The 24,498-nt window shown below is 40.0% G+C and overlaps 1 long non-coding RNA gene across 1 annotated transcript in view; it reads right to left on the bottom strand.

Moving 5' to 3' along the window:
- LOC142830803 (uncharacterized) overlaps positions 1 to 24,498 on the bottom strand; it is a 427,426-nt gene that overhangs the window by 135,634 nt on the left and 267,294 nt on the right. The window contains exons 2-3 of the long non-coding RNA XR_012906315.1: positions 23,956 to 24,147; positions 23,200 to 23,290 (exon numbers count right to left, since the gene is read on the bottom strand). This is a non-coding gene — a long non-coding RNA (uncharacterized LOC142830803). The remainder of the gene's footprint in view (positions 1 to 23,199; positions 23,291 to 23,955; positions 24,148 to 24,498) is intronic.

Here is a 24,498-nt window from a genome sequence, read left to right as displayed (position 1 = left end):
CATAATAGAAGAACTAGAGGACACCAAATGAAATTAATGGGTAGCAGGTTTAAAACTAATAAAAAAAAGTTCTTCTTCACACAGCATGTAGTCTACCTGTGGAACTCCTTGCCAGAGGAGGCTGTGAAGGCTAGGGCTATAACAGAGTTTAAAGAGAAGCGAGATAATTTCATGGAGGTTAGGTCCATAAAAGGCTATTAGCCAGGGGATAGAAATGGTGTTTCCCTGGCCTCTGTTTGTCAGAGGCTGGAGATGGATGTCACGAGACAAATCGCTTGATCATTGTCTTTGGTCCACCCCCTTTAGAGCAGCTGGCACTGGCCACTGTCAGCAGACAAGCTATTGAGCTAGATGGACCTTTGATCTGACCCAGTACAGCTGTTCTTATGTTATGTTCATGTGATACAAGTTCTCCCATTTCAAATTACATTTTTACATGTCATTAATAATCGTACGCTTCCACGTCATTCTAGGTCTACCCCTCTTTCTTGTTGGATTTTCTAGCTTCCAAACTGAGAACCATGGTTGGTTATGATCCATTTGTAACATGTGTCCAGGACATTGATATCTTCTCTTTCAAATTATTTGTGATAGAGACCTTGATTTAGCCATTTTTCTGACCTCCTCTACTTTTCTGCTACACTCTACCTGACTACCACAAATAGGAAGATGACAAAGTGTTAGGCACTGGTAAATTTACAGTTGTGTTAATGCAGTTCAGAATATACAATCTACCACTGACTAGGTAGATCAATAACTCTGTCTCTAAAAATCCAGCGGTTTAAGAATGTAGCTGAAAATCCAAACTTCTGGCTCCAGATAACTTTATGGCTCTGGAGCATCTTTACATTTAAAAGCGAGCCACTTAGCCTTACACTATTAATTTACCATTAGACAGGGATTTGAGAAAAGGGGTGTTTGTTTTGTTATGTTATTGTTCCATTAATTGCTTGAAAACTCTGGACCAGTATTATATAGTCAACGACAACAAAATATCACACCCACCTATTATTTCCTTAGGAAATTCAAACAAGAGCCTGTATTTGTTCTCTAGAATGGCTGTTAGAGATACGTTTTATCTGGATGGAAGGGGACACTTCCCTCAGCCATCGTTGTAAATGAACATATTGTAGTCAGTTTGAAACAAAGAAGAACTATTTAGCACCAGTATTCAACTTAAGAGAAATGAGGAATTGTAGGAACCCCAGAAAAAGGAAAACCAAAGCCAAATACTCTCCCTCCCGCAATCAGTGGGAAGGTAAGCTCCATCAAGGGTCTTGTTCAGAGCCTCCTTCCTCAGATATAAATCCTGTTTTGATCAGTGACCATTTTGTCTTTGTAGGAAGTGCTCAATCAAGCTTTCACATTGCATCTTCCTAAACTTCTGTGAAATTGCAACACTCCTCTTGCTTTGTATGTGACTGGCTCAGATAGTAAGATTGTGTGCCTCTTTATCAGCCAAGGCCTATGAATTAGAGTCCACTTGGATCATAAACTCTTTGGAAGAATGCCTGTCTGCTATGTGTTTGTACTGTATCAAGTACAACTCAGCGTCTATATTGATCAGAGTCTTTGGGCACTAGTACAATGCAGGTAATGCAGGCCTGCATTTATATATATCAAAATAGCGCTATGGACATTCTTTTGTTCAGGGAACATGTAGAGGTTGTGCATGAAAAATGGATACACAAAATGAAAAATTGGTTAAAAATATATCCCTTTAAAGAATAGTGTGTGTGTGTATGTGTGTAAACAAATTTTATATAACTATAATATATTTTTCTGTCAGTATTATTATTATTCCATATAGCCTGATAAAATATGTTTATATACAGGCACGATGTATCTCTAGAAACATCTGGCATAACCCATTGGAGTGGGTGGTAAGATCACCACAGGGGCAGAACTTCACAACTTCCTCTAGCCTATTCCTCTATAAGCTCCATTTCTTGAGCCAGCTGCTCTTGACAAAGACAGCTAGATGTGTCCATAACTGGAAGAGCTAGCCAACAGGTTTGTTCAGGTGCTCCTAAGCAACGTAAGACGGAAGTTGGACTCAGACATGTGGGAGAGGAACTTCAATTCTATAGAAACTAGGAGCATCGCAAAACTAATGGTCTGCATCTACAGTTCTCTGACAAGTCAAAGGTAGCTGATTCCGGTTCCCTCCCTCACTGCATTTCCCCAGGAACTCTCTTTGCTCAGATTCAGTTAACTCAACAGCTGAACACCTCTATTTTGTGAAGCATGGCAACATCCCTAGGTAAAGTTGGCCTACAGGACCTAACTTCAGATAATGGGGTTTTGGATAACTGAGGGTTACATTATGTGTTAACAGAAACGGTAGGCTTCCAACCTTGAAAATATTGGCATTGTTTATCAAGCCTTTAAAAGGGTGTTATAGAAGCTAAAGGGAGCAAAAGTAAACCCCCTCTAAATAGAAACAGTACCATTTTATTAGTTGGGGATTTTAGACCCCAAGAATCAGGATTTGTAAATATTTAATAAATAAGCAGAACGTTATTAAACCACTTCACTTTTTAATGTAATCATTACTCATGCTGCCCTGTGGGCTTCCAAGACAAAAATACAAAAATTATAGGATGATTTCTGTATTAAATACTTCTCAAAATGCTAAGAAATGGCATTATGTTAAAATAAAGCAATATGTTGGTGAAAGCATAGCATTTTAACACAACATATAATTTTCACTGTACTGAAATGATAAATGAACTGGGCTAGTCATCTCAACACAAAAGAGAGATCAACACCAACAGCCTTTATTCTAGCTCATGCAGTGGCATTGATCAGGTACCAGTAGTTGCCTCTTGCGATAAGTTTATCTTCTGAGTGTTTTGAAATATGATATTTTGACTGTTTCCACACTTATACAGCATTCACTTTCATCAGGGTATGAAACTGATTCTAATATGTAGCCCTAGGTCATGAATTACCCATGATCTAAGTCATTATACTGCGAGAATCAAATTCAAACTCTGAACTGCTACATTAAGAAAGTATGGAAAGGTTTTCTATACTTTTCAAACATGTTTTTCACAACACCAACATTTATGGAAAATACAGCATTAGACAAAAGCTCAAAGCACAAGAAAATCTTTTTCAAGGAGCATGACCTAAGTAAAACATACATCTCTGAATTGATACAAAGTATATGGTTTATTGTAAAACGCAAAAACCACTTCACTGTGATATTAAAATTCTATATCACTGAAAGTGCTGAATAAATGTAAAGGATATCAGTCAGCTTATTTTTGGTGAAACAGGTAATTTAATTATTTGTTTTGCAACATTTGGGTTCTGGTTTACTTTCCCAGAATTGAATATACTCTATTATTCCTAATACAGTGACTACATAATATTCAAGCATATCTTTTTTGAGAGACAAGTTCACGTATGCAAAAGCACAGCAGATCCCATACATCCAGAGAGTCTGCAAGAACTCCTTTAATATCCAGTATATTTTCAGAAGTGTGCAGTGGAAGTGGCAAGAGGGGTATTCAGGTTTATCCTGAACACACAGGACTAGATTTAAGCCCCATGCTGTTAGGTCATGGTACCTCATTTTAGTTACAAAACTCTAGACTTCAAAATTTACCATTCACAGGATTCTATCCTAAATGAAACTAGTATGAAGTGTGTGAAGGTCTGGCCACAAGTTGACTTTTATCATTCATATAACACCAACAATGTGACAAGTGTTTCATAGGAAGAGGAAAACCAAGTCCACCATCCCTGCCCCAAAGTTTTTACCCTCTGAATACAATCAGTATCTTGCAATTTTATCATAGTCCTCATATGTGGTTTGTTCCTCAAAGCTCCAGTTCTTGAAGGCCTGAGATTAGGTGAAAATTTCATCTTTATTTAAAAATAAAATAACTTTGTTATCCTCAGTGAGAAGAGAAAAACTGGAAAATTTGACTCTAATTGAACCTGAAAGGTTCAAAACCCCTAAAGCAAACAGAAGAAAACCAAAATGTTTTATTTTCTACAAATCTCCTGAGTTTTAAGCCAATATTATGGCATTTGGAGACTTCACATGATTTTTAAACACTTAGGGTTGGCAGGTCTGTATATTACAGTCTAAACATACACCAGGGTACAATTGTAAAAAAAATCCCTTGGAAAAATTATGAAAACAAAAACAGAAAAAAATGTTCTCATACAAGTTTTCAATGGCAAGTTTTGACTTTTCATTAAAAAAACTGAAACCAAACATTTTCAGCCAAAAACCGAGAAGTTTTCAACAAAAATTTAAATGTGAAAACTCAAAATGTTCTGCAGAAAGCTTACACTTTTAATGAAAAAGACCCCTCTTTTTAGTTGGAGACTCCATTTTCTGTCAAAAAACCAATTCTGACTGAAAAATTTTGATCAGTCTTACCTCTTAGCCTCATACTGCACAAAGTTAAGGTGCCCCTCTTTTATAATCTGTGTGTTAATTTGATAGTTCAATCAATGAATTATAAAAGAGAACATGGTTTTTTTTCAGTACTATAATTTTTCAATGCAAGTTCTTCTGAGGACTTTTTAACAAGATAATTTATATGGATGATGTCAATGTCATGCTGGCTGGTATGGCTTGTAAGCAAGAATATCAACTCCATGGCAGACTGCTAAGAAGACTCAAACTGGTTGTCTGTTCATTTTTCGCCAACCAAGTAACAAGTGTAAACTCCTGAGGCACTATACAGCCTTAACATGGAGTCACAGACAACCCTTGGCCATTCTAATCTATTTGGCAACCCAGACAAGCGTGGCTCTGTGATAGATGGTCACTTTACAGCAAAGATCACAAAATATTTAGCTTATTCCCCGTTCCGCAGAACAGCCACTTAACGAGATCAATTTGTACCTTAGATCTCATACTAAACACAATACTTGTAGTCAATGCTATAGTAAGCTAAGGATTTATTAATAAAAAATGAGGTTTTTTGCAAGGTTAAAACAAGTAAACATACATACACAATACACAAAGGAGTTACAGTTTTAGGTTATAGATGATGACAGCTGCTGAAATATGCCAGCCCTATAAATCCTTTAGGTCTAACCCACGTTAATGCTGGGGATCTCTTGCTTATGTTTAGCAATCATAGAATTGTAGGACTGGAAAAGATCTAGAGAGGTCATCTGGTTCAGTCCCCTGCACTCATGGCAGGACTAAGAATCGTCCAGACCAGGGAAGTAGTGGGCAATAAGCAGCCTGTAGATTAGGGTCTCTAGAGTTAGACCATGGCGCATCACCAAATGCTTTATTTACCTGTACGTCTGCAAGTATGGCTGCTTGCAGCTCCTGTTGGCCATGGATCACTCACTGTTCCTGGCCAATAGGAGCTGTGGGAATTCCCTCATAGTGCCTGTTTTAAAAACCTTCATTCATTTTTGTTGCTCCCCTCTGGCCTTTCTCCAATTTCTTCACATCTTTCCTGAAATATGGTGCCCAGAAAAATTACTTCTCATGTCTTGCTTACAATACTCCTGCTAAGACAACCTAGAATGATGATTGCTTCTCCCCCTCCCCCCAGCATTACACTGTGGACTCATATTTAGCTTCTGATCCAGTATTTCACCTAGATCCCTTTTCTGCAATACTCCTGTGTGCTACCTAATTGCTCCTTCCCAAGTGGAGTACTTTGCATTTATCCTTATTGAATGCTATCCTGTCTACTTCAGACCAATTTTCCAGTTGTCCAGATCATTCTGAATTGTAGTCCTATCCTCCAGAGTTCTTGCAATCCCCCACCCTCAGCTTGGTATCGCCTGAAAACTTTATAAGTAGTGTGCCATTCTCTAAATAAGCCATGGAGATATGAACAGAACCAGACACAGAACTTATCTCTGTAGGATGCCACACAATATACCCAGAACTCAGCTCCACAAAGAGGTCCCAGCTGGGAGCCTGACTGTCCATCAGCTCCCCACCACTGCCTAGGCTCCCCATTGGGAATCCAGCTGCGCCCCAGCTTCACTGAGCTGTGAAACTGACAAGAACTTCAGCTAATAGCTGATATAAGGAATGCAATTTTTACTCAAACATTGCATCACCCTCACTACATCAACATAATCCCTGCACCTCTTATGGAAGTGGAGTTGTTATGTCAATGTAATATGGCATTTACCTCAGCAGGAGCAAGACTACAATGTACACACTGACATAATTAGGTTAACATAATCTGCCTTTCATCGATCTATCTCCATAGTACAGACCAGGCGCTAGTCAGGGATTTTTTCCCCCCCTCTCTAGAGTCTACGGTGATGGGATGATCACTTCTGCATATCCACTTCTTCATGGTTATGCTGGGAGGAACCGAGAAAGTTCTTGTTCTTTGGGACTTACAATAGTCCATTTGAATTAATTAGATCTTAGTGATGGGCCATTAAAATCCCAGCTCATAGGCACAAACCAATATTACACACTTGGTGATGTTTCTTTACTTGCTGAATGTAGAGTGCCAGTGCCAGCATCTTTACAGTCACAGAACAAACACTTGGCTATTACCTTATACCTTACAGCTATTATAAGTGAGACTAAGGCAGAGCTGGGGAATCTTTTTTGGGTTGGGTGCCATGGACCCACTAAAAAATCAGTTGAGGGCCACCCACAAAAAAATCCCTCTCTGATGTGGCCCCTGACTGAGAAGGAGAAAGACATTACCCTCATCGTTCCACTCATACACCAGAGCCCAGGGTGTCCCAGCCTTGTATATTTTGTGTGTTCCAGTCCTGTGAGTGGGGTGAGGAGAGGGCGGAGAGGAGGGAGAGGGCTGGAGTGCCAGCACAGGCTCCCCAATGTAGGAGTAGGATCCTGAGCCTTGGGGGCTGGACTAAGGCATGTAGCAACTTAGAAGCAATTCATAAAGTCTCAACACTAAACACATTATTGTTACAAGTCTAATATATCTATTTTAGCAATACTAATACAGACATGAGTCAGACTGCTTTCCAGTCGATAGGCTTTTAAAAGTGTACACTTGAAGCCTACAGACCTTGGCATGAGCTGACACCTGGTTTACCAGCCTCACAGTGTAATAACCTTAATCTGCTAAGTGTTTTGTGAACAGGCTCTGTTCTTCTTTAAATTTTATTATTGTGTTATGTTGATAATGCCATCTTGCCACACACATTTTGAGTAGAAAGAAAACACATGCTCTTTATTCAGAGAAGAGTTGGAAGATCAATATATTTTACTGCTTACTCTTCAACTTGCAGGTTTATTTAAGGGATGTTTTGAGATGAAGGGAGGGGAGACGCAAGCTGCATTATGATCATATCACTATCAAATGCCTAAAGCACCAGGTGAACAATATGAATTCTTCATAATCGACAGAAATACAATACAACTACATATGGAAGTTGTCTGGCTTTAAAATCATAACAATAAATTAATTAGAACTTGCTTTGAAAATGCTGTTTATGATTTCACTACTGTGTTACAAATAGAACATTAATGAAAGGGTTGCCAGGTGTCCGGAATTGGCCCAGGCATTCTGGTATTTGCGGCCTCTGTCCGGTAAAAAAAACCTCAGAAAATACAGGACATGTAAAATGTCCAGTATTTTCTGTTTTTCTCAGACAGAAGGCCACTTGGGACATTCTTCTCCTACCATATCTGGCGGGGGCGAAGGGAGCGTGGGAATGTAAAGGCGCAGAGACTTTTTTTTGGTGCAGTTGGGGTTTTTTTCCTTTATGCTCAACAACATTGATTCCCGCGGCTGTTTTTTTTCTTTGCTCAACAACTTCAGGCCCCCACCCCACTTCTCTCCTTTTATTTATTTAGTTTTTCTTCTCAACCAATTTCCTGACATGTTCAGTATTTTTTGTGAAAGTATCTGGCAACCCTAATTACAAATTCTAGAAAACTTTTAAAATACAACTACTATGCACTTCTCACACACTTTTTATCCAGGGGTCTCATGTTCCCAGCAGGCCGCCATTTTAGAAATTCACTAGCCCAGAGTAACTGCCCACGTCTACACGCGGCAGTGAAATGGGAGTCTGATTTAAAGCCCTAACTCGAATTAGCTGATATTCCTCCTGCAATGAGGTTTACCAGCTAATTCGAAGTAGGGGCTTTGAATCAGACTCCTGTTTCACTGCCGCGTGAAGACGCGAGCAGTTACTCCAGGCTAGTGAATTCTAAAATGGCGACCGGCTGGGAACATGCAAATCAAGCGCAGGATATTTAAATCCTGGGCTTGATTCGCAACTTCGGTATGCTTCATTTGCTTCCCTGCTTCCAAGTCTTATCTAATTCTTGGACCAGTAAAATATAGCAGAGATTTAACTGTCAAGGTCCCCTTGGGCCAACATGCTGGGGCAAATTACAGGTATACAGAAATAGTTCAGTAGTTCTTTATTTGTATGAGATTTCCCATGTTTACATGGTGGTTAAAAACAAGTTTTCAACAATCCCAAACTATTGAAAAACAATTTTAAAAAGCAGACAGGGAGGGGAGGTAGCCAAAACAAAGCAACCACCCCTCACTATACTCTTTGCCCTAAACTGAAAGGCAATCAGAAACTTTGATACATCTATCGATTTAGAGATAGAAATAAATGTTTTACAATTAATTTTAATTACTGGATAGGGAGAAAATGACTCTCTTTTTTTTTTTGCAGGCAGATGATGGGGCAACTGCTTGAAGGACCCATTTCCCACGAAACCAGCTTCAAACATTTCATCAGTCTAAATGTTAATGAGCCATTTTGGTTGAAATGAACTGATTAGTTCCTTCCCCCTGCTCCCCATTCCCCCCAGCTGCTGTTCAATTAATGGGCCACTTTTTAAATTTTCAAAATGAAGTTCATGACTCATCTATTTTTAAATTTTTAAATTGCAAACCGATAAATACTTGTGATGAATTCAGCCGCTTGATGACACAAATAAAAATAGTCTGAAATCCAGATCTGGAAGGAGTCAGTATTAACACTTTGTAAAAAAATGCAGCATGAAAATTCAGCAGTAAAAATATATCTATAAAAGGACTAATAAAACTCTAACAAACTGAAAGAAAAGGATGAAGATGGCTCTTAAATTAAAGGTGAGGTATTTAATCCAAATAACAAACCATTGTTGTCAATGAAAGATCTGATACAAACCAATTTAGATAAATCAGAAAAATAAACACACACTATGACAGCCACCCTGGATTTATAGAATCATGGGATTAAATGCTTTCCACTTATTCAAAGAGGATTAGTGAGGATACATTTATTTATTTAAAGCAGATCTTTTACAGAACTAAAGAGTTTACAATGATATGGAGAGAGGGAAAATAGAAAATCCATATCAGCTTTAGCTTCTATCATTCAACCACAGATGGCAAACTGCTTACAATCAAATATGTGACATACTGTATTAGCAAAAAGTATGGAATAATCTTAAACTACTTAGTCATGGAAACAGAATATTGAATATGTAAAATATTTGTATACACTATTTGCATGGAAAGTTAATAACATTTGAAACTATGCACTTAGATGGATGACACATTTGTAAATTGGAATCTGATATGGGTGTAAATTTGGTGTAAGCAAGATCACCCAAAATATATAAAAATAAAAACAAAATCTAATATGAGGAGGAGGACGTTTAGAGGCTAAAAGAAAAGACTGGAGGTCAGAACCCATGAGTTCTACTCCAAAGGTATGTCTTCACTGCCACCCTAGTTCGAACTAGGGTGGCTAATGTCGGCATTCGAACTTGCAAATGAATCCCGGGATTTAAATATCCTGGGCTTTATTTGCATGTTCCCGGGTGTCGCCATTTTTAAATGCTCCGTAGTTCGAACTACCTGCCCGTGGCTTCACTGCAGGAGGAGTAATGGTAGTTCGAATTAGGAGCTTTAATTCGAGCTACCTAGTCCATGCTGCGTGTAGCAGCGAGCAGGTAGTTCGAACTACGGAGCATTTAAAAATGGTGGCGCCCGGGAACATGCAAATAAAGCCTCGGATATTTAAATCCCGGGCTTCATTTGCAAGTTCGAATGCCTACATTAGCCACCCTAGTTTGAACTAGGGTGGCAGTGTAGACATACCCCAAGTTCCAACAGAGATTGACTCTGTAGCTCCACTGAAGTCAATTCACCTCTTTTCTTTAGTTTACCATCTGTAAAATGGAGAAAATGCAGGAACGCTCTAAATTTTAATTATTTAATGTCTGTAAAGAGATTCCAAGATCCTCATATTAAAATCATCTATACATGCAAAATATCTAACAAGCGTAATAATTCAGTACGTTTTTAGAGCATTTTCATTTGTGTTGTAGAAGTCTCAAGGCCTCATTTTCATTGTGAGGCTTCTTGAAACCATTCTGGCAGTGCAAAGAGGACCCACATTTCAAGCCCACAGAGCAGTATCAAATGGTCTTAATCTTGGTTTGGGGCCAAAATTTGTACACATTTGTGCCTTTCTGACTGACAGTTCTGGGTGCTACCCAAATAATATTCATAATGATAACAAAACATTTTAAATATGTTTCCTGCAAAATAGGATATAAAAATCTACAGCCCACAATAGACCCAAGCAACCTAAAAGAGCCTCAACCCGAACCTGTGAACATGATCTATGATTTTCCTGGTTGTGGAAAGAGCTATGGGAACAGGTGATAATCCTGACTGAATGAGCAACACTCATGTGACTATATTTTCCCATGCTAAATACAGGACAGATGGTAATATTACTCATGGTTAAGCAAGTTCAAGGGCAATCAATGGTACAAATGTGCAAATTAACATCAAGTTGACTGTGCGCCCGTTAAAAAGAAATACTGAGTAACTAGAGCCTTTTTATTTACCTTTTTATATTTAGGGCTTTAGGGTTCAAACAGGGAAAATAACATAAGAACATAAGAACGGCCGTACCGGGTCAGACCAAAGGTCCATCTAGCCCAGTATCCTGTCTGCCAACAGTGGCCAGCAGCAGGTGCCCCAGAGATGGTGGACCGAAGACAATGATCAAGTGATTTGTCTCGTGACATCCCTCTCCAGCCTCTGACAAACAGAGGCCAAGGACACCATTTTATTCCCTGGCTAATAGCCTTTTATGGACCCAACCTCCATGAAATTATCTAGCTTCTCTTTAAACTCTATTATAGTCCTAGTCTTCACAGCCTCTTCTGGCAAGGAGTTCCACAGGTTGACTACACGCTGTGTGAAGAAGAACTTTCTTTTATTAATTTTAAACCTGCTACCCATTAACTTCATTTGGTGTCCTCTAGTTCTTCTATTTAGGGAACTAATAAATAACTTTTCTTTATCGGCCCTCTCCACACCACTCATGATTTTATAGACCTCAATCATATCCCCCCTCAGTCTCCTCTTTTCTAAACTGAAAAGTCTCAGTTGCTTTAATCTCTCCTCATATGGGATCCATTCCAAACCCTTTCCAAGGCCAAAATATCTTTTTTGAGGTGAGGAGACCACATCTGTACACAGTATTCAAGATGTGAAAAAGACTAATATGGTCTTGGGATGTATTAGGCGAGGTATTTCCAGTAGGGATAAGGAGGTGTTAGTGCCATTATACAAGGCATTGGTGAGGCCCCATTTGGAATACTGTGTGCAGTTCTGGTCTCCCATGTTTAAGAAGGATGACTTCAAACTGGAACAGGTACAAAGAAGGGGCACTAGGATGATCCGAGGAATGGAAAACCTGTCTTATGAAAGGAGACTCAAGGAGCTTGGCTTGTTTACCTTAACCAAAAGAAGGCTGAGGGGGGACATGATTGCACTCTTTAAATATATTAGAGGGATAAATACTAGGGAGGGAGAGGAATTATTTAAGCTTAATACCAATGTGGACAAAAGAACAAATGGATATAAACTGGCTAGTAGGAAGTTTTGACTTGAGATTAGTCGAAGGTTTCTAACCATTAAAGGAGTGAAGTTCTGGAACGACCTTCCAAGGGAAGTAGTGGGGGCAAAAGATCTATCTGGTTTCATGATTATACTTGATGGGTTTATGAAGGGGATGGTTTGATGAGATAACATGATCTTGGTAACTAATTGACCATTCATTATCAGTGGGAAATAAGTCAATAGAGGGATGATAGGAGTTACTATAGAGAACTTTCTGGGTGTCTGGCTGGTGAGTCTTGCCCACATGCTCAGGGTTTAGCTGATCGCCATATTTGGGGTTGGGAAGGAATTTTCCTCCAGGGTAGATTGGCAGAGGCTCTGGAGGTTTTTCGCCTTCCTCTGTAGCATGGGGTACAGATCACAGCTGGAGGATTCTCTGCATCTTGGGGTCTTCAAAGTATTTGAAGGCTTCAATATCTGAGATATAGGTGAGAGGATTATTCTAAGAGGGGTGGGTGAGATTCTGTGGCCTGCACTGTGCAGGGGGTCAGACTAGGTGATCATAATGGTCCCTTCTGACCTTACGGTCTATGAGTCTATGTGGGCGTACCATAGTTTTATACAGGGGCAGTAAGATATTCTGGGTCTTATTTTCTATCCCTTTCTTAATAATTCCTAGCACCCTATTTGCCTTTTTGACCGCTGCTGCACACTGTGTGGAAGTTTTCAGAGAACTGTCCATGATAACTCCAAGATCTCTTTCCCGGTTTGTCGTAGCCAAATTAGCCCCCATCATACTGTACGTATAGTTGGGGTTATTTTTCCCGATGTGCATTACTTTACACTTATCCACATTAAATTTCATTTGCCATTTTGTTGCCCAATCACTCAGTTTGGTGAGATCTTCTTGGAGTCTCTCACAATCTGCTTCTGTCTTGACTATTCTAAACAGTTTGGTATTATCTGCAAACTTTACCACCTCACTGCTTACCCCTTTCTCCAGATCATTTATGAATAAGCTGAAAAGGATTGGTCCTGGGACTGACCCTTGGGGGACACCACTAGTTATCCCTCTCCATTCTGAAAATTTACCATTTATTCCTACCCTTTGTTTCCTGTTTTTTAACCAGTTCTCAATCCAAGAAAGGACCTTCCCTCTTATCCCATGGCCATGTAATTTACACAAGAGCCTTTGGTGAGGGACCTTGTCAAAGGCTTTCTGAAAATCCAAGTATACTATATCTACTGGATCCCCCTTGTCCGCATGTTTGTTAACCCCTTCAAAGAACTATAATAGATTAGTAAGACAGGATTTCCCTTTATAGAAACCATGTTGACTTTTGTCCAACAAATTATGTTCTTCTACATGCTTCACAATTTTATTCTTTACTATTGTTTCGACTAATTTGCCTGGTACTGAAGTTAGACTTACCGTAAATGCCAGGATCTCCTCTAGAGCCCTTTTTAAATTATGGTGTCATGTTGGCTACCTTCCAGTCATTAGGTACGGAAGCCAATTTAAAGGATAGGTTACAAACCACAGATAATAGCTCAGCAATTTCCCATTTGAGTTCTTTTAGAACCCTTGGATGAATGCCATCCGGTCCCAGAGATTTGCTAACATTAAGTTTTTCTATTTGTTCCAAAATCTCCTCTAATGACACTTCAATCCGGGACAGTTCCTCAGATTCATCACCCACAAAGGATGGTGCAGATTTGGGAAGGGGTGACACACACACACACTCACCTGAGAGACCAACCCAGTACTTACTGTCTGATGCTCTCTGCCTTCCACAGCTGGCTGGGATCCCAGAACAGACCTGCCTCTCCTGGTACCTGGCACAGCATCTTCCTGAAGCAACACTGGGTGGGGCATGAAGGGTCACATGTTCCTCCGCACAGTTTCCTGCCAGGGTTCACTCCAGAATGTGGCCAACAGCTGCCTTTTGGCCATGTGTTGGAGGGAAGGGATGGGAGTTGCTGCCAGACGCAGGAGAGCACAAGGAGAAAAAGGGATGATTTGGCAGAGCTCATCTCTCCTCTCACCCCCACCACTGCTCCTGTCTGGCTGGAAGCAGCTTGTCCCTTCCTGCCTGCACAGTGTCAAAAGACATCTTATATTCCCAGGCTGCTGCTGGCCACCAACATAACTCAGCTGCTTCCTGACCCCTGTCTACAGTGCGGGCAGAAAGGGGTTAAGCCCTAAGGATGCATTGTGCACCAGGGAACCTAAATGCAGGGGCTTCAGCAAACGCAGTTAAAGAGGTAGCTCAGCAGAGGAAGGTGCAGAGGGGGCAGAACACCCCGGTATTCCCTGGGAACAGGACCTCAGGCTGGAGGGAGTGGGGGCAGGTGAAGAAGGGGCTGATCTCCTGCCCCAAGGGCTGCAGTGGAGCCTGCAGTTTTGGGGTGTGAACCTGCTGGAAATGGTTCCCCCTCAACTCTGCAGAGTTTAGCTGAGGAATGAATAGTCATCTCCATGCCAGCACTGTGTGGGGCTTTGGTATGTGAAGGGCTTGGCTCTTCCTGGCCAGTGCTGCAGGGTCTTGAGCTTTCCCAGGGTGCTAGCGTAGCCAGAGGAAGGGCAGAAGGAAGAAGCCTGCCAGCCAGGCTGTCAGAGAGCTCAGTGCTGTGATCAGGGGCTGGTCGTCTGTGCAGCACAGGGAGCAGGACGTGCCCTGCTGGGGAGGGGATATGAAGTAGCAATGGGGCTCGGGTGGGATTGAAGGGGCAGAGCAGGCAGAGGACACTTCATTTGCATAATCGCATCACAGTGTTTTTTAGAAAAATGCTATTTCGAAAGTGAAACCGCGGTCTAGATGCAGTTCTTTCAAAAAGAAAAGCCTCAAAAAATGAGGTTTACAGAATCTTTTGGAAAAGGCTTTTCTTTTTGAAAGAACTGTGTATAGACTGCGGTTTCACTTTCGAAATAGCGTTTTTCGAAAAAATGCGGTGACACGATTATGCAAATGAAGCATGGGAAATTCAAATCCCGGTTTCATTTGCAGTTTTGATATATCTAAGGGTATGTCTAGACTACACGCCTCTTTCAAAAAAGAGCGTCTAGATTATAACCAGTACTTTCGAAAAAGCACAGTTTGCATTCCATAGCGCCTTTTTTCAAAAGAGCACTTTCAAAAAAAGGCGTTATTCTTCATAAAATGAGGTTTTCCATGGTCGAAAAACTGCCATGTTGTTTTGATTTACTTTCAAAAGAACGCATCAGCAGTCTAGATGCAGGGGAAGTTTTTTTCGAAAAAAAAAGCCACTTTTTTTGAAAAAACCCTGTCGTCTAGACACACCCTAATTTACATTCCTCCTTCGAAAGAGGGATATGTCTAGATGTAGCCTGGGAGGGGAAGCACATAACGGGATGATGGGTGGGCTTCAGAGGTGACAGGTAACCAGCAGCTGCCTGGCGTTTGCTCGTACTCACACTGCAGCCAGCACCAGCTAGAAATGGGGTGGGAGTGGAACCCTGCAGGCTGAGAACTGGCACACAGTGGGGCCTGCGCTGATAAACGAGCAGATGGAGCAGCTGGCTCTGCATGCTGCATCTTCACCCCATCGCCAGCCTTGCATAACCCACCTCCATTGTCAGGACACCTGCAGGAGGGTATGAATATGGGACTGTCCCTTAAAAAAAATAAGACATCTGATCACTCTAGCCAACAAATCATTCAGAGAATCCTTCAAACTTGTAAGCGTGCAACTGTCGCTGATGATATCAGGTTTCTAGCCAACTATTACCCAGTATCAAACCTGTTCTTGAGGAAGCTCACAGAGCTTTCACCAAAGGCTAACAACAATCTCAGTTGATGTAAGTTAATGTAGTAGATCTGGCACAATCTGGACTGAGGCCAGGACATATACAATTAACAGACCTGTAGTAGCACTAAAGGATGATTTTCTGCATTCAGTGGATGGTAAGTGGTCACCTATTCTCATCCTGCTGGGTTTCTCAGCAGCATTCAGTTGAACTTAGTATAGTACTGGCCCGCTCAAGAAAGATGGCAGAGATCCAGGGGAATGAGCTAAATTGTTTTAAGTCCTTTCTGGAGGGATGCACCCAAACAATAGTGATTGGAAATTGCACCCCTCCACTAGTTGTCTCACATTTAGAGTCTGTAGCCTGATCAATTATTGCAATTACAAAATAATTTATCACACGCTCTTTATTCAGATGGCTACTTAGACTTAAATTAAATAGACGCATATACATAAGTATAGGAATATGATACATTTAATAAAGTGTTTTCCTGCATTGTTCATACTTATAACTTTATAGAGAGCATTATACACAAAGACAGAAGAAAGTCATCAATTAGAAAAAAGGTCCTGATTTAGCTTGCAGCATCTCAGGATCTGCCAAACTCAAATTACAGTACCAATATTTAGATCTATATACCCTCATCTTAGTACCCCATCAGATATCCTTGGTCATATTTGACCTATTCCTTGAACTAGGCTCTGCCCTTTGCCCACGTGTGGTATTCTGGGTGCCCAAAGTTAGATTCCAACCACTGACATAATCTATTTGTGTCAATCACTTGCTTAATATATCTCGCACATTAATGAGGTCATCACTATAGTTACATCATTGTAAAGCACCATTAAAATTCTGTTTACACAGTTCTATGATGTCCCTATTCTTCCATGGTAAATTACTTGGTTAGGCAGCATGACAATACAATATTTATAATCTCAAGTCAAATCCTCGGGTTTACTTTGGCTAACTAATTATCAAATCTGTCCCCCAAGTCTGCCCTCTAATTCTTTAACACCCAATGCTTTAATAGCCAAGCATATACAAACAAGTTAGTTCTTCATATGCTTTTACAGCTTTAATAAATTTCCTAATTATTTCTATACACATGCTTTGCAGACAGATTATAGCTTGATCAGAAATATAGAACATTACCATAAAAACAGGATCTGGTCAAGGTCAACAAGTCCCTCAAGGATCAATTCTCTCACTGGTTCTAATCAACATCAACATGCAGTCATTAGGGGAATTGGTCAGATGACATGGATTCAGATGCCAACAATATACAGCAGACACATGAAGCTCTACATACAACTGTATCACGACCACCACAATCATCCAAAACAGCTCACGGATGAAGAAAAACTAGTTAAGCTCAACCCAAGCAAGACAGAAGTTAGTGTGATAGACAGAAGAAAGCACTCTGAAGAGTTTGCAATCACTGTGTAATCTTCCTTGGTGGATGGTATACACCCATAACAGATCAATTTGGTGCACAGTTTAGGAGGGCTCCTGGATTTGTTGATGGTGCTAAGCTCTAACAAAATAGCATCCATAAAAAATGCTTTTTGTGGCTCCAGTCAGCTCAGAGACACCTTTGCATCCTGGTGGGTAATAACCAGAACTCAGTCACACGTGCCTTTGTTACCTCATATCTGGACTAACTTAAAGCAGTATACCTGAGCATAAAGCCATCAGCCCATCAGAAATTCCAACTAGTACAGAATACTGCAGCATACCTCCTCAGCAACATTGTCCTCTGATCTCTGTACTGGCTTCCTATAGAATACTGAGTCAAATTCAAGGTTTCAGTCCTTATCTTTAAGATGTTCAATGACTTAGAGGCCCAATATATCTTGGAAAGCCATTTCAAACTGCAGGAAATAGACTATGGTTGACAACTCTGCTCCTCAGCTACAATGGAACTTTCTACCAGTGCAGGAGAAGATTGTGGAACAAATGGCCATAAGCACTAGGACCCCCACAAACCTCGCCACCTTTCATTATATAAAGCAATGAACACTTCTTCATGCTTACCTGAACCCACAGCAGCGTGTACCTCTTTCTATCTCCTCACCAGAACACTACATTGCATACACAGTTCTCCACCCGGGGATGAGAGAGGTAGCGAACAGCATGTGAAAGATGGTAGTCACATCACTTAATGCACTAATAGAAAGTGCTCCGATACTACAGGGATGAGGCTGCTATAAGCATAGAACTCCCTGTGTTTCTATTTCCATTGATATTTATCCATGCTCTCCTTTGTCTCCCGGGCTGTGTCCAGACTCCATGCCTCCGTCGACGGAGGCATGTAGATTAGCCAGCTCGGAAGAGGGAAATGAAGCCGCGATTAAAATAATCGCGGCTTCATTTAAATTTAAATGGCTGCCCCGATCTGCCGATCAGCTGTTTGTCGGCAGATCGGGAGAGTCTGGACGCGATGCCCCGACAAAGAAGCCTTTCTTCATCGACACAGGTAAGCCTCGTGAAACCAGGTTTACCTGTGTCGATGAAGAAAGGCTTCTTTGTCGGGGCATCGCGTCCAGACTCTCCCGATCTGCCGACAAACAGCTGATCGGCAGATCGGGGCAGCCATTTAAATTTAAATGAAGCCGCGATTATTTTAATCGCGGCTTCATTTCCCTCTTCCGAGCTGGCTAATCTACATGCCTCCGTCGACGGAGGCATGGAGTCTGGACACAGCCCCGATCTCTTAATCTCCCCTGCTTTTAACCCACTGTCCCTTTTCCAGTCTGTTTCTTTCATCCTTTTCATCTCTTCTCCATCCATCCTCTCTACATTTGCCTATGTCCTGTGTTCTCTCATTTTTCTTCCCCGTTTTGCCACTTTTTCAGATCTTTCTCCAAAAGATTAGGACTAAAGTACCCACATCCTCTTCTCCAGAGAGTGGAATGGAATCGACCCCTTACATTGTGCTTGGGCTATATTACTCATAATTACCTCCAGCACAGCTGCTCTATTCGTAAGCATTCTGAATCTCTGCTGTTTCATTTTCCTAAGCCACCTTGTGTTACCCCTCAAATTCCATGAGTACTTTTGGCTCTTCCTGCCTCCCATCTCTTAATGCAATCATCCAGTCCTTTGTGATCCATCATCCTCTCTATTCTTTGACTAATGTGTGATTCTTGTTTAACTCCTTTTATTACCTACCTCTCTTACCAATCCCTGTCAGAGTTTTGCAGCCAGCATTAACAGATATTGACTTCAGCAGAATTAGATATCAATGTCTATTGATTCAGGTGAGGCTAAGATCAATTTTTTTAACCCGAGGGACAATAATCAAACATAATTTAAACTGTTATGTACATTCAGAATATATTTATTAGAACTATCTGGAAATTCCACCACTGAGTATAATTTAAAACAGAACAGCAGCATCAATAATACCACCACAATTAATATACTAAGAGGAGATGAAGCTAGAATTCTGTAAAAGGAGACAGTGTTAGAAGTTAGCATCTGGCCATTCATATCCACTGGAGCAGTCTGATGCTACGTCTACACTACAAAGAAAAATTGGAAAAGGATACATGCACTGCAATTTGCGTATCTTTTCCCGCTTTTCTTTCGAAAGAGGCTCTTCTGAAATTTGGTGCGTCTACACGGCACCAAATTTCAGAAAAACCTCCTCTTTCCAGCCATCCCTTCTTCCTCATAAAACGAAGTTTACAGGGATGGTGAAAGAACTTGTCCACTTTTCTGAAACCTAAGACATAACCTAAGAGCCACAGAACACTACCTAAGAAAGCTTTCCTGCTAGCCCCTGGAAGAAGTACTTTGGTTTCTGTCAACTGAAGTATTACAACTGATTGCACATGCGGTTCCAGAGCCCAGACTTGAAGACAGTGCCTGACGTTTTAGGCGGTAGTTTGATAGAAGGGTTGAGATGCTTCTTATTTCTTACTAGCAAAACTATTTGTATTAACCCATCATAGTTTGCCTACAACTTAAGATCCAGTTAAGTTAAACAACTTAGTATTTCATCTGAAGCAGTGGGCTGTGCCTACGAAATCTCATGATACCATCTACATATTTTGTTAGTCTTTAAAGTGCTATCAGACTATTTGTTGTTTTTTAAGTTTTTCCTGTTACAGTCTAACTCGGCTACCCCTCTGAAACTTTTAATGTGTAAAAGTCCTGGATAGCAGCATTTCATTGGTATAACAGCCAATTCCTTTTCTACCCCATCTTCTCTGGAGAAAGTAAATAAAAATAAAGAAAGCTTTTTAAATAGTAAAGACATCTTAAAAATCTTTAACACAATGGAGCAGCTGTTACTGAGTTTACTTGATGGGTATATCCTGTCATTAGGGAAATCAGAGGCCTCTTCTAAATACCTTTTTTGTTTGGTTGTTTGTCAGCTCAAACACTGATTAGATTCTTTTAGAACCACATTGTTTGTTTGCAAAAATGCCACAGGAAAAAATCTTAAGTAGCAAGTTGAGCTCTGTAGAGGCTCCAGATAGACATTGGACGATTTTCTAGAAGTCATATATAGTCCTACAGATAGTAGGATTAAAAGAAGTCAGATGTGCCTAGGAAAAAACTTGAGAGGCATTTTCAGTGATTGATGTACACATGTGAAAACAAATGTGCTTCAAACAGAAGGGTTAATCCTGCACTCCTTACCTAGGAAAGTGCTATCAATGGGAATTTTTCCTGAATAAAGAAGTGGCAAGATTTAAGTCTTGAAAAATAAATCTAGAAATGAAAACCAAAACCAAAACTTGAGTCCCAGTATGAACTATATGACAGAAGGAACTTCAACAAAGAGAGATCTCTGTGACACAAGGAAGGATTCCTTTTTATTTTTTCTTATCAGACCATAGACTCTGATGTAACTCACAGCTGACCAGAACAATAGTACTTAGACAGCAAGCTGTGAAAGCCTAAAGAGAATCCTCCCCATTTTCATCTTGAAAAATCCACATCTAAATACACCATCTGCCAAGCCCTGCCCAGAGTGGGTATGTTGTTGGGTATTCTGGATATATCTGGGCAGAAACAGTATGCAGCTGTCTTCTACTCTGCTATGCAGAAAATGCACTGGGGAATAAAAAGATGTGTGTGCGCACGCACGTGCATGCACATACACATGTATAATATATGCATGGGCAAAAAGGCCAGAATCAAGCATGAAATTATTATTTTAAAATGTGAGTCTAGTAATTTGTTTGCTGGCTTCAAATTATGAAGCATGTCATTTTTGTGGATAAATTCCTGTTTGAAATTTAAAATTACATTATGAAATGTGCAAAAATAACTGGATACCATATTGTCACTGGTGATTAATTAAAAATAATCCTGCGAGGTTTAAAATGCTAAATATTTTCTGAATTATATTGGGAAATTATTAACAGGTAAACTTACAATGTCCAGAAATGGTTACCATTGCCATTTATCACTTTGCCATGAAAAAGGGAAAGAGAGAGCGAATATACACACAGAGAATTAATGACATGGAGGCTGTTATTTATTTAGATCACCAATCCTCAGTGACAGGAAATACTTGAAATATGAATACACAATCTTTTTCACTGTGAGAGAAAGAGCTGAGAAGAGGAGAGGAAGAAGGGACAGAAGCTACGTCCAAACTACAGGTGGTATCCCGGAAAAACTCTGCCACGTCCAGGGAATGCGTCTGCTTTTCTGCTTTTTTTGGTGGAAGAGGAGACACGCTTTTTCGGAAGCCCTGTCTTCCTCCTTCCATGAGGAAGAAGGGCTCTTCCAAAAGTGGAGGTCTTTCTGAAATTTGGCCCAGGTAGATGGGCCAAATTAGGGAAAAGCTTCTTCTGACAAAACTATCAGAAAACGGTACACAAATTGTAGAGCGCAATTTGTGTACCATTTTCTGGGTAAAACACTGTAGTCTAGACATAGCCAGGGAGAGTATTTTAGTCACACTTTTTGAGGAGAAAATGTGGTTTATCGGCTTCTTTGGAAGATATATTTTCAAGAAGACATTGCAGTCAATGGAAGTTGGATGGGCTTTTAGTCATGACACAGAGCAAATGGGGAAGAGGAAGCCCAGAAAGAGGGGAGAGGTAGGTAGAAGCTAAGTTGTGGAAGGTCTTGAAAATAGGAACTTACTTATGAGGTAAGTGGCAGACAAGGTGTTCGAAGAGGGGCCAGCCATAGCCAGAATGGAGGGAAAGGGAGATTATTTTTGAGACAACTTTTTGGTTGGACTGAAGGAAGGAGATAAGTGTGTGTTCAGAAAAAAAAATCTGTTTTAAAAATGAAAGTGACATGAATTACTAAAAACTAGGTTTCCATGAGAGAAGATGCCAAAACATCTCCTCCTAACCTGGTTTCCAGAGACTAAGAGCCAATGCTTAATCCTGTATGCCATTTAGATCCTTCCTTGCAACACATACTTTTATGGTCTTCCCTAAAAGAATCTGCCATTTTTTTCAAAGAGAATGTTAGTGTTTGTATCAGGTTCTAGAGAATGACTGTTTTGGAAAATGACAGCCTGCATTTATCCACAGGACAAGTAAAACAATGTAATGCCAACCACAGCTTTCTCACTCTTTCCTTTCAAAGAGCATCAGTCTTGACCAGAGAGCAGCATATTCTCCATCCTAGGTCAATATGTGACCTGTTTGTTGGTAATCTCAGCAGGAGTACATAGCAACAGCCAATTGGGATTTTGATGTGAACACTTGTCCATAAAAAATGAGTTAATTTCACAGTGGCCATATAATGATTTTTGCTCACAACCAACCACAGTAACAATATTTTTAAAAGACTCTGTATTTGCATTCTTTTTGTTTTAAAAAGAATATTTACCTTCTTGCAATTATGTTTTTTTCAATCTGATTTCATTCAGCAGATAAACATACATTTCATAATACACATAGCTTGACAAAAATAAACAGGAAATCATTCACTTGAGTAAAAACCCTCACATTACTAAGTTTGCAAAATATACATTTAAATAAACCGTTCAAAGGAAGCTAAAGATGTCAAAAGCATTTACAGGCTGAACAGATCCCAGTTCAGATTACACCATTTCAAGTAATCTAAATTCATATCCATTGTCACTTAAGTAAGCATTACGGCTGTTACCAAACCCTACACAAATATTCAGATTTTTGTTTTTCCTGTCAAGCTGAAGGTTATCTCCATAGTTGCTCTGAAAAATCAGGTGACAACCATTTCCCATGATGCTTTAAGGGCTGTCAAACTGTCCATCAAACTGTCACCTGACCAATCGTTCCCATGGTTCTTTTAGACTTGTCGTATGATAAATTGAAAGGCAGTATTATCTGCCTGTTGCGAAGAGGAACTGCTTAGGGTTTGATAAGATATCACTAGTCCCAGGTGAGAGGAGGCTGACAGCACATCAAGACAAGAAAACACATGGAAACGGTGAACACAGGAACACAAGGATTACAAACATCTGTTGTCATTATTTATTACCACTTTACTTGGTTTTAGTTTTATACTTGTCCTACATCAGTTCAAATACAGACACTTCACTTTCTAGGCAGCAAATCTTAACTGCTGCTATTTTTACTGTTAGTTATAAAATGAGAAGAACTATTTAAAATATGAAAGAGATCTTTAATAGATGGTTGTGTTACCTACCTTTTTTGATACACCTTGCGCTTTCTACCATTGTATTTGAAGTTTTCAACATTTCTCATGGTACAATTATGTCAGAGGAAAATGAGAAACCCTGAAAGATATGAAGATATTTTTAAAGCTCAACACCTATTTTCATTGATATCTGTATTTATTAGGAAGACCTTCAGTTCACAGTTTTTCTGGTTGACAGCTCTGATTTCAGTGTACGAACATCCAAAGTTAGCTTAGGAGGTCTCAGACATAAAACAATAATGTTATTTATTGTGAGTTGTTAAGAATAAAAAATAGTTGGTTGTTAACATCACCACCTTGTGTACAAATATTTATTTGCATGCAGATTTGTAATGTGATTAGGCAGCACGGTAATTTCATTAGGCAGCTATAGAGCAGCTCGATTACAAAGAGGAACATTTCAATAATTTTGTAAATCAAAAATCTACAAAAATTCTTAATTTTTAGCCTTTTGTGTTTGTTCAACCACACTGCTGCACTTTCCTGCTCTTAGATTAAAAGCCAAGCTGCCATACAAAGTGAACAACTTGTATTCACTTGGACAAACACTAAGAATCAATGGTAGAGTAGTTGAACAAAAATCATTTCTAAAGTACTAATAATTACAGCATGTTCAGACAACTTCTAAAGCCTGTTTTCCATGTGTTGGCTCTTTAGAGAACCCCCATCCCTACCTGCCTGTTCCACTTAGTGGGACTTTCCCCAAACAACTCTCTAATTGGTTTATTTAAATATACAACTCACTTTAAAAATCCGGTATTCATCCACTGCTATGAAACAGTCATGAAGTTCATTCAGGTTTTCCATTTATGACCCAGGTGAAAAGGCAAGTGGTAAGGCATAGTGAATTCCATAAAAAATGGATTTGAACTAGATAGTTTCCTCCATCCTTTTGTCAATCAGAAAAGCAAGTTTGGTCTCCGGGAAGGATGACAGCTGAGGTGGAAAGACAAGAGTGAAATAACAAATCAATTTCTCATATGCCACAGAAACAATTAGAACTACTTCAAAGGAATCTAAGCATCACTGAACAAACACATTCTATCAGCTGTTTGGTTTTGGTAGCACCCACAAAAGCACCTTCTAGGCACATCCCAAAATGAAAAACACATAGTCCCTGCCTCCAGGGGCTCACAAGCTAGAAACAAACAGACAAAAGAATAAGGCAAACTAGTGCAACATATACAAAGAGTGGTCAAAATAGTGACTGACCACATCTGCTAAGAAGGCTGTTTATACTGACATAGTATCGTTTTCATTTCCCATATGCATCGGAGAACAAATGGG

The sequence above is a fragment of the Pelodiscus sinensis genome, chromosome 10 (assembly GCF_049634645.1).
Source record: "Pelodiscus sinensis isolate JC-2024 chromosome 10, ASM4963464v1, whole genome shotgun sequence".
Taxonomy (NCBI): Eukaryota; Metazoa; Chordata; order Testudines; family Trionychidae; genus Pelodiscus; species Pelodiscus sinensis.
The sequence above is the reverse complement of the archived record's forward strand: the minus strand, read 5'-3'. Positions and strand labels throughout refer to the sequence as shown.